The 15,062-nt window shown below is 31.9% G+C and overlaps 1 long non-coding RNA gene across 1 annotated transcript; it reads right to left on the bottom strand.

Annotated features, from left to right (window-relative positions):
* Positions 1-12,420: 12,420 nt before the first annotated feature.
* Positions 12,421-14,097, bottom strand: LOC106357763. The gene is made up of 3 exons (XR_001272351.3): positions 13,559-14,097; positions 13,289-13,368; positions 12,421-13,218 (listed from the first exon to the last, which is right to left on the bottom strand). It is a non-coding gene; the product is annotated as an uncharacterized LOC106357763 (long non-coding RNA).
* Positions 14,098-15,062: the final 965 nt, after the last annotated feature.

The following is a 15,062-nucleotide window of genomic DNA, read 5'->3' as shown; positions in this document are numbered from 1 at the left end:
CACGCATCGATCGATGAACTTCCGAGGAATTATCCCGACGAAGTTCTCCCTCGGTATATTCCGAGGACTTTTCTGACAAACAAGCGATCCTCGGAATTTCCTCGGAAATTTATTTCCTCGGAATTCCGTCGGAAAATTCCGAGGGATTTCCGAGGAAAAAAAAATTCCGAGGAATTATTTCCGACGACGTGTTTCATCGGAATTTCGTCGGAATAACGATATTCCGACGAAATTCCGACGATTTTTTCCCTCAGAATCCTTGATGTTTTCTTGTAGTGATTTTGTTAATTTACAATCACGTTTTTGGTAAATAAATCAAATTAATCATTTTATTTAGTTTATATGGTATAAATTAAAATTTATTAATATTGATATAGATATATAGTATATTTTAATATAAATATTTATTATTGACACTTCCTACTCATATTATTTTTTAACATTTGTATATTTAGTGTAACAAAAATTTAAACCGTTAATCACAAAAAAATTAATGTGAAATTTTTTAATACAAATTTTAAAATTAAAATATTAAAATCTCAATAACTTTCAGTGCAAATTTTGAAATCAACATATTTTTATATAGTATATAATTTATTTCAAATGATATTAATATATATATATATTAATATATATATATATATATATATAATGTATATATATATAATATGATTATCTATTAATAAGACCTCATATTCATACGATTTATTAGGGTTTGGCATTTTATTTGATACCCGAACCCGTATCCGAACCCGATCCGAAAATCCGAACTGAAGTAGCAAAATGCCCGAACGGTTATTGAATTCGGGGAGATTGGATATCTGAACCCAAACGGGTAATATCCGAACCCGAATGGGTAATATCTGAACCCAAATGGATATCCGAAGATAACCAAACATAAGTTTACTTAATTCTATATTTCTAGTTTAATTCTCTCATTTTATTCAAAATAATTTATACTAATGATGCACATTGCTCAAAATTAGATAATATACATATAATTATATACAAAATCATTTGCTACTCACTTAGAATACATATCAAGCTCTTGTTTCTTACATTAACAAAAGTTGCATCTAAAATTTCAAAAAAAAACAACTAAATTAATTGCTTTCTATTTTTAAAGTTTTATCTCCAAACCTATTAAAAGTTTAATCTTATTAAAAATTAGAAAACCAATTAAGTTAAAAATATATTTTAAATACAAAATAACTTAAACAATGAATAATTTATTTATTTTTTCTTCAAAATTTAAATATTCAAACCCGATCCAAAATATCCAAACCCGGACATAAAATATTCGAACCCAACTCGAAGTGTAGAAATACCCGAACGTGTTCTATACCTTTATAATTAAATACCCAGAAATCTTAAATACCCGATACGAACCCGAAGGTATATCTGAACGCCCACTCCTACGATATATGATCATTTGTATCTTGATTGAACAAAAAAAAGTTAAACCATTGATTACAAAATTTTCAATGTGGGACTTTTACCATTTTTAGTAATTTATAGTCGTTTTAAAAAATTCAAAATATAACATATAAGAAAAAATCTAATTTTTTAAATTATATCTTTAATGTGATTGTTTAATTTCTTTCAATAATATAAAATTAACCATAAAAGAGAGATGATACAAAAATTGTTATCAAATATGTATTATTCATCATCATTAATTTTCATATATATCTTAACCATATTAGGTAATTCCGTAGCTTTTATTTAAGGAAAGAAAAAATATTTTTTTGTACACTGCTAATTAATTTGATAGTTAGTTTAATAAAAAGCATAGTATATGTTTATATGGACCAACTTATTTTTCTAAGAATTCTAAAAATCATCTTCGTGATGACACATGGCTACGAAAATATGTTGTAATGTTCCAAGATTATTATATAGGGGATTGAAAACATGAACAGATAAATACCAACATGATGAATTATCTGATTCTAAATTACTCTATAAATTTTCAACAAACATTTATTAATTGTATTGATTGGTATTAGTTTGAAGTAATACAAATATTCATTATTTTATATTTTTACTAGGGTCGGTCTACGCTACGCGCAGAATTTGGTTTACATGTGTTCTATGTAACTGTATAATTGTATATTTTCATTGTGTGTATTTTATGTTGATTTTTGCAAGAGCAGTATTTTTGACGATAATGTTCTTGAATAATATTTAGGTTTGTAGGGATTATGTTTGAGGTGTATATGGTTTTCTTATTATATTTTTTATAATTAGTAATCCATAATTTTTTGATTAATGGTGGATTGCTCTAATTTGGGTTTTTAAGTGTGTGGGCATGTATATTCAGAACTCGGCTCAACCCCCATTTTCATGTGAACATATAAGATGTAGACTGAACATCTATAAACTTATCTGAAGTATTTTAGGTTTGAAGTAAAGTGTGCATTACGGTTTGGTATATCTTTTGTTCCATAATAGGGGTGGGCACTTCGGTATTTTATCGGTTCGGTTTGGTTAATTCGGTTCTAGAATTTTTTTCAACCAAAGTAAACCATAATTAGTTTGGTTTGGATCAATTTCAGTTCGGTTTGTATTCGGTTTGGTTTGTGCTTCGGTTTGGTTTAATCGAGTTCTCTTAATTTAGTTATTTTAAGAGAAATCATGTGTTAAAACATAAACGCAGGGTTATGAAATCATCATGTTGGTGACTATGAAAACATAAACTATGTAAAATAAATTTAATATAAAGCTGAAATAAAAACCTTAAAAACATAAAAAGTTTATAAGAACACAATCAAATCAAAGTTAACTAAAATAAATAGAAAATTAAAAAAACCCTCGTTAATAATGCCTCTTACGAATAAACTATGTAAATTGAATCCAATATAAAACTGAAACGAAATTTTAAAAAAACCACAGTAAAAATTTTATAAGAACACAATCCAACCCAAATTAACTAAAGTAAATAGAAATTTTCTTAAAAAACCAACATCGTTAATAAAGGTAATACTGGCTTTAGTCTTAGGATTTAGTATATTGTATATTGCTAGTATGTTGATTCAAATAATAATAAAAACACTGTGGTTTCTCGGTTCGGTTCAACTCGATTCGGTTGGTTCGGGTTGGGAAAAGCTAAAACCAAACTATTTGATAATAGGCTTTGGTTGGGTTTGGTTTGGTTCGGTTTGGTTTGGTTCGGTATGGTTTGACTCGGTTCGGTTCGTTTTTTTTTTCCACCTCTAGTTTTAAAGGAGCTTAAGTTATAGTTATTAATTTTAAGCATAAGGATAACGCACATGGGGGAAGAGAATTTATTTATTGAAATGAGAATGTAACATTTGGTGGGAAAGTGTAAAAATAGAAAACCAATCTATCTATCTATCTATATCTATATAAAACAGTGTTTCTCTCCATCCTAGGCCCTCCACATCAGATTCCATGTCACTAATTCGGAGTCTGTGGTAACGACACTTGTCACGGTCAATCAAAGCCAACGTTTCATTAATTCTTGAATTTAATGGGTTTTATGTGTTTACTACGGTCCAAATACATCTTCTCTAAAAAAACGGTATACGAAACTTAAGGAAAGTGGCCGTCGAGCAACAATTCCCGTTCAGTCAACTGTCAATAGAAATCCAACGGTTTCACCAGTGACGAACGATTCCGATCAATGTCAGTCGGAAGCCGAATAGACTTTTTTAATCTGGAGCCGTTACAGAAATTAACTTGGTTCATGCATCTTCATTAACATTCATATTAATACCTACTCTCTACTTCTCACACGATCTCACATTCAATCAATCTCTTCATTCATTCCTTTGTGTTAATCCTCCACTATAAATATGAAGGTTTTCTTCCAAGAAAATCATCAGTTCATTTCTCTTAATAAACAACACAAAAAAGTGATAAAAAAATTTGTTAAGGTCATCGTTGTACTTGACAGATTGTGATAGAAAAGTGATAAGAAACAAAAAAATGAGATGAAAAACAGAATAAAAAGAGAAGAAGAGAAAAGAGGAAGGCGATAGAAGAGGGGAGATAACTTTTTTTAGTGAACCTTTTTAAAAAAAAATTATTTATCTTTTAGCTCATGATAATTTCCAACATCTTGGTGTTGATTTTTCATTATTGTGGCTCCCTAAAAGGTTGTTGGCCCTAATCTCAAAGATACAACTCTTAGTGGAGACACTTATGGATATATAATCATGTGTGAGTATGCATGATTGTGATTTGTGAGTATATTTCAATTACATATTTTCCATACCGACTACTGGATTGTGAATTCTATTTAACTTGGCTGATTTGTGTCTCCAAAATTGGCTGAGTTTTGATATATACATAGAATGCATTTTTCTTATTATACTTCCAAGTTTGAGTCTGCATATATCACAATAAAATGAGGATGATGAACGAATAAGCTGAGTGTAGAATACTAAACATGTTCTTATATGAAATTGAAGTGTTGTAGTTTTGTCCAAACACTAACTTATGCTTTATTTAGAACATTAACTTCCCATAACATATGTACTCTCTTCTCGACAAATGATACATGCTAACCTAATAAAAAACAATCACAGCGTTGACACATTTGAAAGAAAATTCGTCCAACCGCACCTCATATTTTGGATAAAAACAACTAGAACTAATACGATATGAAAAACAATAGTTTCAAATATATATATATATATATGAAAATAATGTTTCATTGGACATCAACCTAAAATAATATTTTAGCACATAATTAATAATATAAATTTTAAAAATATTCATAAGAAAAAATATAATCTAAGATTTTTGTATTAAAAATTATTTTACTTATTATCAAAATTATCATAATTACAGTAGAATAAACAAAGAAAATATGTAAAACTATTACGTATTCATGATCATTTTAATATTAAGATGATCATGATCTATAACAAGAATAACAAAACATACATAATAAAAGTTAATATCACCTTAAATTTTAAGTAAGCTAAACATTTTGAAATACTCTTTAACTGATATATTTATGTAATTTTGGTTACTAACACGCCCGTAGCGTAAATAGAGAGAGAGACAACAGTTAGTGCAGACACTTATGGATATAAAATCATGTGTGAGTATGCATGATTGTGATTTGTGAGTATATTTCAATTACATATTTTCCATACCGACTACTGGATTGTGAATTCTATTTAACTTGGCTGATTTTGTGTCTCCAAAATTGGCTGAGTTTTGATATATACATTGAATGCATTTTTCTTATTATACTTCCAAGTTTGAGTCTGCATATATCACAATAAAATGAGGATGATGGACGAATGAGCTGAGTGTAGAATACTAAACATGTTCTTACATGAAATTGAAGCGTTCTAGTTTTGTCCAAACACTAACTTATGCTTTATTTAGAACACTAACTTCCCATAACATATGTACTCTCTTCTCGACAAATGATACATGCTAACCTAATAAAAAAACAATCACAGCGTTGACACATTTGAAAGAAAATTCGTCCAACCGCACCTCCTATTTTGGATAAAAACAACTAGAACTAATACGATATGAAAAACAATAGTTTCAAATATATATATATATATATATATATGAAAATAATGGTTCATTGGACATCAACCTAAAATAATATTTTAGCACATAATTAATAATATAATATCAAAGACATAAATTTTAAAAATATTCATAAGAAAAAATATAATCTAAGATTTTTGTATTAAAAATTATTTTACTTATTATCAAAATTATCATAATTACAGTAGAATAAACAAAGAAAATATGTAAAACTATTATGTATTCATGAACATTTTAATATTAAGATGATCATGATCTATAACAAGAATAACAAAACATATACAATAAAAGTTAATATCACCTTAAATTTTAAGTAAGCTAAACATTTTGAAATACTCTTTAACTGATATATTTATGTATTTTTGTTACTAACACGCTCATAGCGTAAATAGAGAGAGAGAGAGAGAGAGAGAGAAGAGAGAGAGAGAGAGAGAGAGAGAGATTATGCTAATAGTAAAAATTAGTTTTTTGGTTAATTTTAAATTAAGAAAATAGTATATCTCATATACATCTCTTCTTGCAAATGTAAAACTAAAACACAAACCACAAATCATATAAAAAATAGTAATTTTGATTACAAGTAAATTATATCCCGCCCGTAGGGCGGACCGACCCTAGTTATAAAAAAAACAATGATAAACGGAATGTAGTACTTATAGTTCTTATGAGTTCGAATGTGAAAGGAGAGAGTGAAATAGCAGGCACTGCAATGGCTTAGTTGTTTTTTTTTTGGTTTACATAAGGGGTCACTGAAGTTAATTAATTCCACGGTTATAGTTTAATAATCAGAAAATGCGAAGAGATACAAAATTGTTTTAGGAAGATTAGAAAAAAATCATGTATCTAACCATTTTCTTATTTATATATCACTAACGAATAATGTAGTTGAAACATATTAGAATGAGCGAAATTGCAATTAAATCAAAAATTAGTTAAAATGTAACCAAACTATTATAATCTGAAAATGAAAATGAGCCAAACTATACATGATAGTTCCTATATTCATTTTTTTTCTTCAGCGAGTACAACCAAAATAAGTAACTCATTGCTTTTAACATTTTTTTAGTGTTTGTCGTACTGACTGAACATGTTATCACTTATTTAGAGTTGGTTATTATTAAACATATTTTTTTCTCTCTCTAAACGCTCTACCTTCTCTCTAAGTTCAGCTAATCTAAAGTTGTGCTTGGTGGCCGGCGAGCAATTTCGCTGCCGGTTGCCACCCCGTTTGTTTGTTTTGTTTTGTGTAATATAAAGATCCATGCTTTTCGGTTAGCCGAATTTCTTTTCCGTTGCGGATCTAATACCTTCGTTATGGCGATGTTTTTTTGTTGTGTTTCCTTGTTTCTTCGTTGAAGTTGATCTTCAATCAACTCCTCCTTCTTCAACGAAGAACGTTCAGATTACTTTCCACTTGTTTAATTTGGATCCTGAGGGCCAAAGAATCGGAATCTCTGTTTTCACCGTTTCACTTTAACTAATTTTCAAGGGAATCAGCATTTCTTTGTTGATTATAGCCTTATATGGCGTTTGAGGAAAGCATCTCTGTTTGGGAATTGGTTGGGTTTGATGGAGTTCTGCGGTCACTTCGGAGGAGTTTCAAGAAGAATTGGCGCTTATAGCGGTCCAACGAATGAACTTTTCAAGCAGGCTAAACGAATGAACTTTTCAAGCAGACTAAGGCTTCTTTGCTATTAATTCAACGGTGAAAGAGAGCAATTTTGATTAGGAGGTCACGGTTGTGGTGGAAGTATCTTAAGATCGGGAAGACTGAGGCACTAAAACTGAGTATGGATCGTTGCCAACGACCATCAAGGCGGAGAAGTATTGCAAACGGCAGAGCGGTGCCGGCGACTTCAAGCTATGCATGAAAGCCGCGTGTCCATTACGTGTCACAAGATGCCAGAAATTAAACATGTGTCCTTGCTTAAGTCTAGAGTAGTCGGTTCACGATGGACTAATTATAATTTTGTTATTAGGCCTCGATGTCTTAAAGCCCGACTTCTGTAAACATGCCCATGCCCATTGGACTGTTATAATGAAATTTGGTTGACAAAAAAAAGTTATCACTTATTTTCTTCTTCTTTTGATCAAAAAGTGTTATCATTTATTTTCTTTTTTTGTGCACAAAAGTGTTATCGTTTCTATATCATCAAATATCAAATTCTCGTTTTCTACGTTGTAAGTTAAAACGGTTTATCCAGTCTAATTATGTCCAACCTTTTTAAACACACATCTTCAAATCTCTAGAAACACAAATAATTATAAGAACAATTTTTCTTATTAGCTTTAAAAACTAATCAAAACTAAAGCTCTCAATGTTTCTCTTAGATCATATGGAACACCTCTCCATTAGACTTATATTTATATGAAAGACAATTCTCTTTAACATTTGGGACATGGAAAACACAAATTTAACCTAAATAGAAACTTCCTTTTCCTATTTTTAGGTTTTCTTACTGTGTTTATCTTAACATATTAAACATCTAATAATATGTTAAGTTTCCACAAGCTTAGAATTACCCAACATTCACCCCCTTAATTCCAAATTGAATTAGGGAGATAAATTTCTTGAACTCCGATTAAGCTCCTCATTTGCTTGAACTTAATCATCAAGTAATCCTCCTTCACCACACCATGGTGTGCGAATCCACCCATTGGATTCACATCTTTCTCAAGGTTAGACCGGATGCTCTCCTCGCTTCCGTACCGCCTCTTCTTAGAATTGGCCCAGTTCTTGTAGAACCTTCTCCTGACCTCTTCACTTAAGTTACGATGAGTCTTGTGGCTGAAGCTCACTACGACGATAATTCTGGTCATGTCCGCCATCTTGCGTAGGCGAGCTCGGGTAAGGATGCCGGCCTTCTGCTCAACACCTCACGCTTTTATCTCTAGTTCGTCTTCAGCCTTTAAGATCTTTAACCTTGACTCCATTGGTACGTGTGTTGTGTTACACACTTCCATCTTTGTGTCACACACTCCTACGTGAGTCGTGTTACACTCTTCTATCTTTGTGTCACATACCCACGTATGTTTAACACCAGCCGATATATCCACAAGCTCACACGTCTTGTTTCTTGTGATATAATCCACCTCGGCTGCCATAGCTTCAACTTTATTCTCTTCACAGAATAGATTGAATTCGCCTGATGCAAACTCTCCTCCTCTATCGGTGCATCCTAGATTGAACATAGCTGAGACAACCTCTCCTCCTCTATCGGTGCAACCTAGGTTGAACACAGCTGAGGCAAACTCTCCTCCTCTATCGGTGTGAAATCTTTTGAACCGATAGAATGTCTCACTATTATCTTCTAGCGTTGGTGGTGCGATTCGTCCATACAAATCTCCAAGCAATAATCCCAATGGCTTTGATGTACAAACCATGACCTTAGTCGGGAATGAATCTCTGATTTGCTTCACTGCGAGACATGGGTCACACACGCTTTCTTCGTGTGTTACACACGGCATTCTTACGACCATCTCCCTCCTTACCATGTTGTTCATCACTCCATAGCTTATATGTCCTAGTCGAGCATGCCACCACCATGTAGCATCTACGTCCCTGACATGTAAACACTCCGGGTAGCTTATCTCCATAGGGGTCTTGTAGAGACGGTTTGGAGATCTTGTCACACGAACTAGCAACCTTCCATGCGAATCTGTGAGCGTTAAGTTGACATCTTTCATGTTAACCTCACATCTGTTCTCTGTTTCTTTCCCAAGACTCAATATATTGTGCTTCAGGTCGGGTATGTAGTATATGTCTTTGAGTGCCTTCTTCTCTCCAGTCTTGCACACAAAGGTAACCACACCCTTTCCTACAATGTCAACACACGATCCATCACCAAACTTCACCTTCCCTTTGGTGTTGAGATTCAAACTCGAAAAGAACTCCTTGTTCCCCGTCATGTGATTGCACGCTCCATTATCCAAATACCAGACACTTGCATTGCCTTTGTCGATATCAAGATTCTTCGGAATCACCTTATCTTCGTTCAAAAACGCAACCTCGTGTACATAGAGTGCATCGGCCTCTTCTGTCTCGTTTAGGTTGGTTTCTTGATTCTTCTCTGTCTTCTCGGGAGAGACAGTTGCGTAGTGACCAGGCTTGTCACATCTCCAACATATCAGCTTTGAACGATTCTTCTTCGAGTTGTTATCTTTGGTGTGTGACGCACGGTTTTGGTTGTGTGACCTACCTCGACCTCTGCCTTTACCGTTCCGTCCTCTTCCTCTACCACGGGAATTGTCATAGCCCCTCTGACTATGCTCTTCATTGTTCGAAAACATCAGCTTCCCTTGGTCTTCTTTCTGAGTTTCTTCTCCTACACGCTCCTCGTACGCCTTAAGCCTTCCAATACGTCTTCAAACCCCGTCGAGTTGAGATCTAGGACTTGCTCAAGTGATGCTACGATCTGGATATACTTGTGTCTCGGAAGACCCTTCAAGAACTTCTTGACCATCTTGGATTCCTCTATGTTTTCTCCCAAAGAGGTTGCTTTGGATGATAGGCCCGATATCTTCCCCGCGAAGTCATCGACCGTGTCGTTATCATCCATCTTCAACCTATCAAACTCCGTCATCAACGTCTGAAGTCTCGCCTCCCTTACACGATCAGCTCCTAGGTGTCGCGACTTGATGGCGTTCCAGATCTCTTTTGATGCGGTTTGTTCTCCCACCTGGAGAATCAATGTTTCAGGAACAGATTGAAACAAAAGAGCTATCGCAACATCGTTCTTCTTTTGATCATCTGAACCGGGTTCGATCGTGTCCCACACTTCATGAATACGAAGTAGAACCTTCATCCTCATCGATCAAACTGTATAGTTTGTCGATGACAACATTAGACATTGGATGGATGTAGATCCAAAGTCCTTCGTGCGTGGAGCCTCAGTCACGTCCGCCATCTTGCTTACGCGATCTCTTGTTCACAAGCACCAGGATCTTAAGTTACAACTTAAGCTTAGATCGAGTCTCCAACCTAAGGCTCTGATACCAATTCAAATCTTTAGAAACACAAAGAATTATAAGAAAAATTTTTCTTATTAGCTTTAGAAACTACTCAAAACTAAAGCTCTCAATGTTTCTCTTAGATCATATGGAACACCTCTCCATTAGACCTATATTTATATGAAAGACAATTCCCTTTAACATGTGGAATATGGAAAACACAAACCTAACCTAAATAGAAACTTCTTTTTCCTATTTCTAAGTTTCCTTATTGTGTGTATCTTAACATATTAAACATCTAATAATATGTTAAGTTTCCACAAGCTTGGAACTATCCAACCCATCTTTTTAAAATCCATTTACGTTAAAATTGTTTACATCTTGTTTATGTAAAACCTGTTTAACTTACATCTGTTTTTTTGTTAACAATCTATATTCTTAAACCAAGTTTTGATAAATAGAAATTGAAAGATTATTTGAAAGAATAACTCTATCAAACCCTGTCTGATTGACCATTTAATGTGAATTATATGTTTTTTTTCTTTCGAATTCTAAAAATTATATTATATTTTATCATGTTACAATTTTGATTCAGAGTTCTATATTCAGATATGACTGAATAGCATAATCCAGTAAATAGCACTTCTAGATAACATGTAGCATAAAAAAAAAATATATATATATATATATATATATACACACATATATTGTTATTCTATTTAATGTAAAATGGTTTTCCTAATTCTGATAAATATAGTTTTAAGATATTGAATCGAACAATCTAATACAGATATACCAAGAGTCACTGCAATACAATTTCTTATTTGCAAAAAGAAAAACTAAAATAGATTAAAATATGTTTAAACAATAAAAAAATGGAAAGTTTATTTCTAGTTTCCAGTAGATTAATAACTCTGCGCTGCATATCCCCTAGACTATATTTGCAAAGTGATTTTGCCACATGTCTTTTCTACAATCAATTTCACAAAACAAATATGACATGACTACTAAAATTGATGACATATCTTATAGCTTAATATGACATGGACAATTGCATTTAATGTTAATTTATATTTTTGGTAAACTTTTTAAAATATTGTAATAACTCATATATTACATTTAATGTCAATTTATATTTTTGAAATTTTTTTTAGAATATGAGAATAACTCATAAATCATCATTAAAATAAATATATTCAAATATGGCATTATAAATTTCGAAATTTAATTTAATTATATAATTTTAAATTTATACAATTTTATTACTAAAATTTTCAAAAATGTATACAATTTTTTAGAAAATTATAAAAATTTAATCGTAAAATCATTATTTTCTTATATATCTACAAATTTTATAAATATTGTTTAATTTTAATTTTTGGTAATTATGCAACTTCTACAAATTTATTTAATATATTTAATTAAAATAAATAGATAGAAAAATCTATCTAAGATTATAATTTCAAATATATACATGCATATATTCTTAAATATAATTTTTATGTTTAATTAAATCAAATTTATATTAAAATATTGATACGAAAAAGAAAATTTACAATATTAATAAAAGTTTATTTTAAAATATAATTTATATTTATCTGTTAAAAAATATTTTAAAGTTTTTTTACTACACATGGTGCAGAAAGACACCTAGTATACTGTAACTAAAAGGCATCAAGCCGTACAATTTTGAATGATATTGTGAATGAGAAAATGGCGACATCACATTTTTTAAACTAGAACAACGTGATAAAGTTCTATAATATTCACCACCGGTGTTTTCGAGTAGAATTTGCTATAATACTAAAAAGTGACACTAAAATTGTTTCAGTGTATTGTAAAATAGATTATAATTGAGTTTAATACTCATCTAAATGCTAATCATCTAAAAAAAATCACAAAAACTTGTGCTTATAGCTTTCACTCTAAATATGAAAAAGCATTTAATAAAACAAAGTAATCTTATATTTGCTGTTCATGCAGCTCTAACATAATCATGTAGATCTGTAGTCATCCAATAGAACCAATACTATAATTATTTTTTCAATTCTATGACTGGTTCGTTACTAATATAGGCCACACCGTGTCAAGACATCTTTCTGATTTGTATCATAATAATTTACTTGAGGATTAACTGTATAATTTCTCATGCCACCTACTGAACTTCCACCATCAATGGCTGCCATCAAAAGCGCAGACAGCTGCAGAATCAAACACGTTCTCCTCGCTTTCGTCCTCTGTATCTTATATTGTTAGACATGTTTGCCTTATCAAAATGGACCTCAATACCCGAAGTCTTCTCTAGCTTTGCTAAGAACTGTTTTGCAGCTTAGAACTCTCATTATCATAGCTTCATTGTCTTCATTACTTTCAGACAAATAAACCCTATAATTCCAGAAGGTTCTTAACAAAACCTGAAGCTCGGGTAGAAGTCACTTGGTCTATGACTGAAGAACATGTGACCATAGACGCTCAAACGATGGTCAAACCATGGGTGCGGAACTAAAGGGTCGTGGTCAACCATTCTCCATATGCTCAGAGGGGCTGGAAAGACCCTGTGTTGAAGAAGTTGTGTTCTTCTGACTCGAATACCCAAATAAAATTAGCATCAATCTCTGCGCTGGGGATGGCACCGCTTGTCTCAGGGAGGCTGCTGAGTGTTTTCCTTATAAGGGAGTGTCATTTGTTTGGCAGGGCCATTGTCTTCAACTCCAAGTACATTACCTGCGTTAAGAGAAACAATTTTCTGGAACATAAAATAGAAGCGCAGACTTGAACCAATAAGAGAACATACTTGTAAGAGTGAGCTCATGAGCAGCATTTGGTGTATTCTCAAACAATGGAGACAGAATTTATGAATTTCGTCAAAAGAACCTGAAACAGAACATGATAAATACCATCATCCATTCTACACATCCAAAAATTTTAATCTAAACTTGGCAGCCCTAAGCTCTGTTGAACGATCCTCAACACATGAATAAACTAAAAAGACGAAGCTCTCATATATTTGAACCCTCGCCACATCAAACATCAACAAACAAAGTAGGGTTCGAAGAGTTCGTACCTTAAGCCGAGACAACAAATCACTGCAGCTATTGTAGTCTTTCCTCACAAAGGAACCTAATTAGTGGTTCTTTGATTGATTTTCTCACAAAAGAACCTAACAAAGTCATGCTAAAAAAAAATAGTCATGCTAAACTTGAGTTCGTAGCAACCACAGAGAATAAGTATACTAAGAAAGATATAGAAGATGTTTTGGAGAGGAGCAAAGCATGCCTTTTTATATCCGTAGAGACACCGCCTATCAGAAGATTAACACAAATTAAATTGTAGATCGTGGCTAAAGTAGTTAAGAACATGTTCAATGCTATGGATCTGGAAACTGTCTCGTTTCGATAGAGGTAAAGAAGGCGAAAGGACCTATCGAAACCCCAATGAACAGATTTGTCATGCTGACCTCTGCATCTCAGCCTCTCTAATGGCGGAGATCGAAGATTCCCTAAACTCCAGAACGGTGCGGATGAAGGGTCTTGCTTTTCACGCTAACGACATGGGTCCTTGAGGACATTATTGGTCCAAACAACACACAGCGAAGCTCACATAAATCACGGAAGAAAGTTAATGAAACGCAGCACGAAGTATTAGTGGACACGTGTCGCATCGTGATGCACTGATTTTCTGACATGGATAGCCTATAAAGATTTCATAAGGAAACACTATTATATATTATTATATATATAGACTATAATAAGACCTGCGCCTTGAGTAGGATAAATTTATTTGTATATATTTCGATAGTTTCTTCTATATATTTGATTATTTTATTTATATACATAAAATATTTTTTGTTGTTATTATATAATTTTTTTTCGATGGATCGGATCAATTTTTATTAAAAATAATGGGACAAAACTATAATTAATACATCATGGGTTGATCGGATTGGACACTAAACAAATTATGACATAAAAATCTTATTTTTCCATCGAACACATTCTTGAAAAAGTGAACAGTATTGTTTTCACAGTTAAATTATTTCGACTTTTATCTTCCATATGGTTTTGAAAGCTTTCAAATCAACCATTGAATTGATACATGTCATTTTAATGTTTTTAGTCGTATACTTAAGGAAAACTTACCTTTTTGTAATTTAAAGTCGTTTTAAAAAATTCAAAATATAACATATACGAAAAGATCTAACATATAAGAAAAAATATAACATATAAGGTGTCCTCATTTTTGTATTTTAAAGTCGTTTTTAAAAAAATATATAACATATAATGTTTCCTCATTTTTATAATTTAAAGTCATTTAAAAAAAATCAAAATATAACATATAAGAAAAAATCTAATTTTTTATTATATGGTTAATGTGATTGTTTATTTTTTTAATAATATAAAATTAAACAAAATGAAGAAGGATGCAAAAATTATTATCAAATCTTTATTATTTATAATCATTAATTGTCATATATATGTAAATCATATTAGGTAATTTCGTAGCTTTTATTAAGGAAAAGAATACACACTTCTTATATTTTAGGTTAATATAATGTTCTCTAGTGTACA

This window comes from Brassica napus, chromosome C2, assembly GCF_020379485.1.
Source record: "Brassica napus cultivar Da-Ae chromosome C2, Da-Ae, whole genome shotgun sequence".
In the NCBI taxonomy this organism is placed as follows: domain Eukaryota; kingdom Viridiplantae; phylum Streptophyta; class Magnoliopsida; order Brassicales; family Brassicaceae; genus Brassica; species Brassica napus.
The sequence above is the reverse complement of the archived record's forward strand: the minus strand, read 5'-3'. Positions and strand labels throughout refer to the sequence as shown.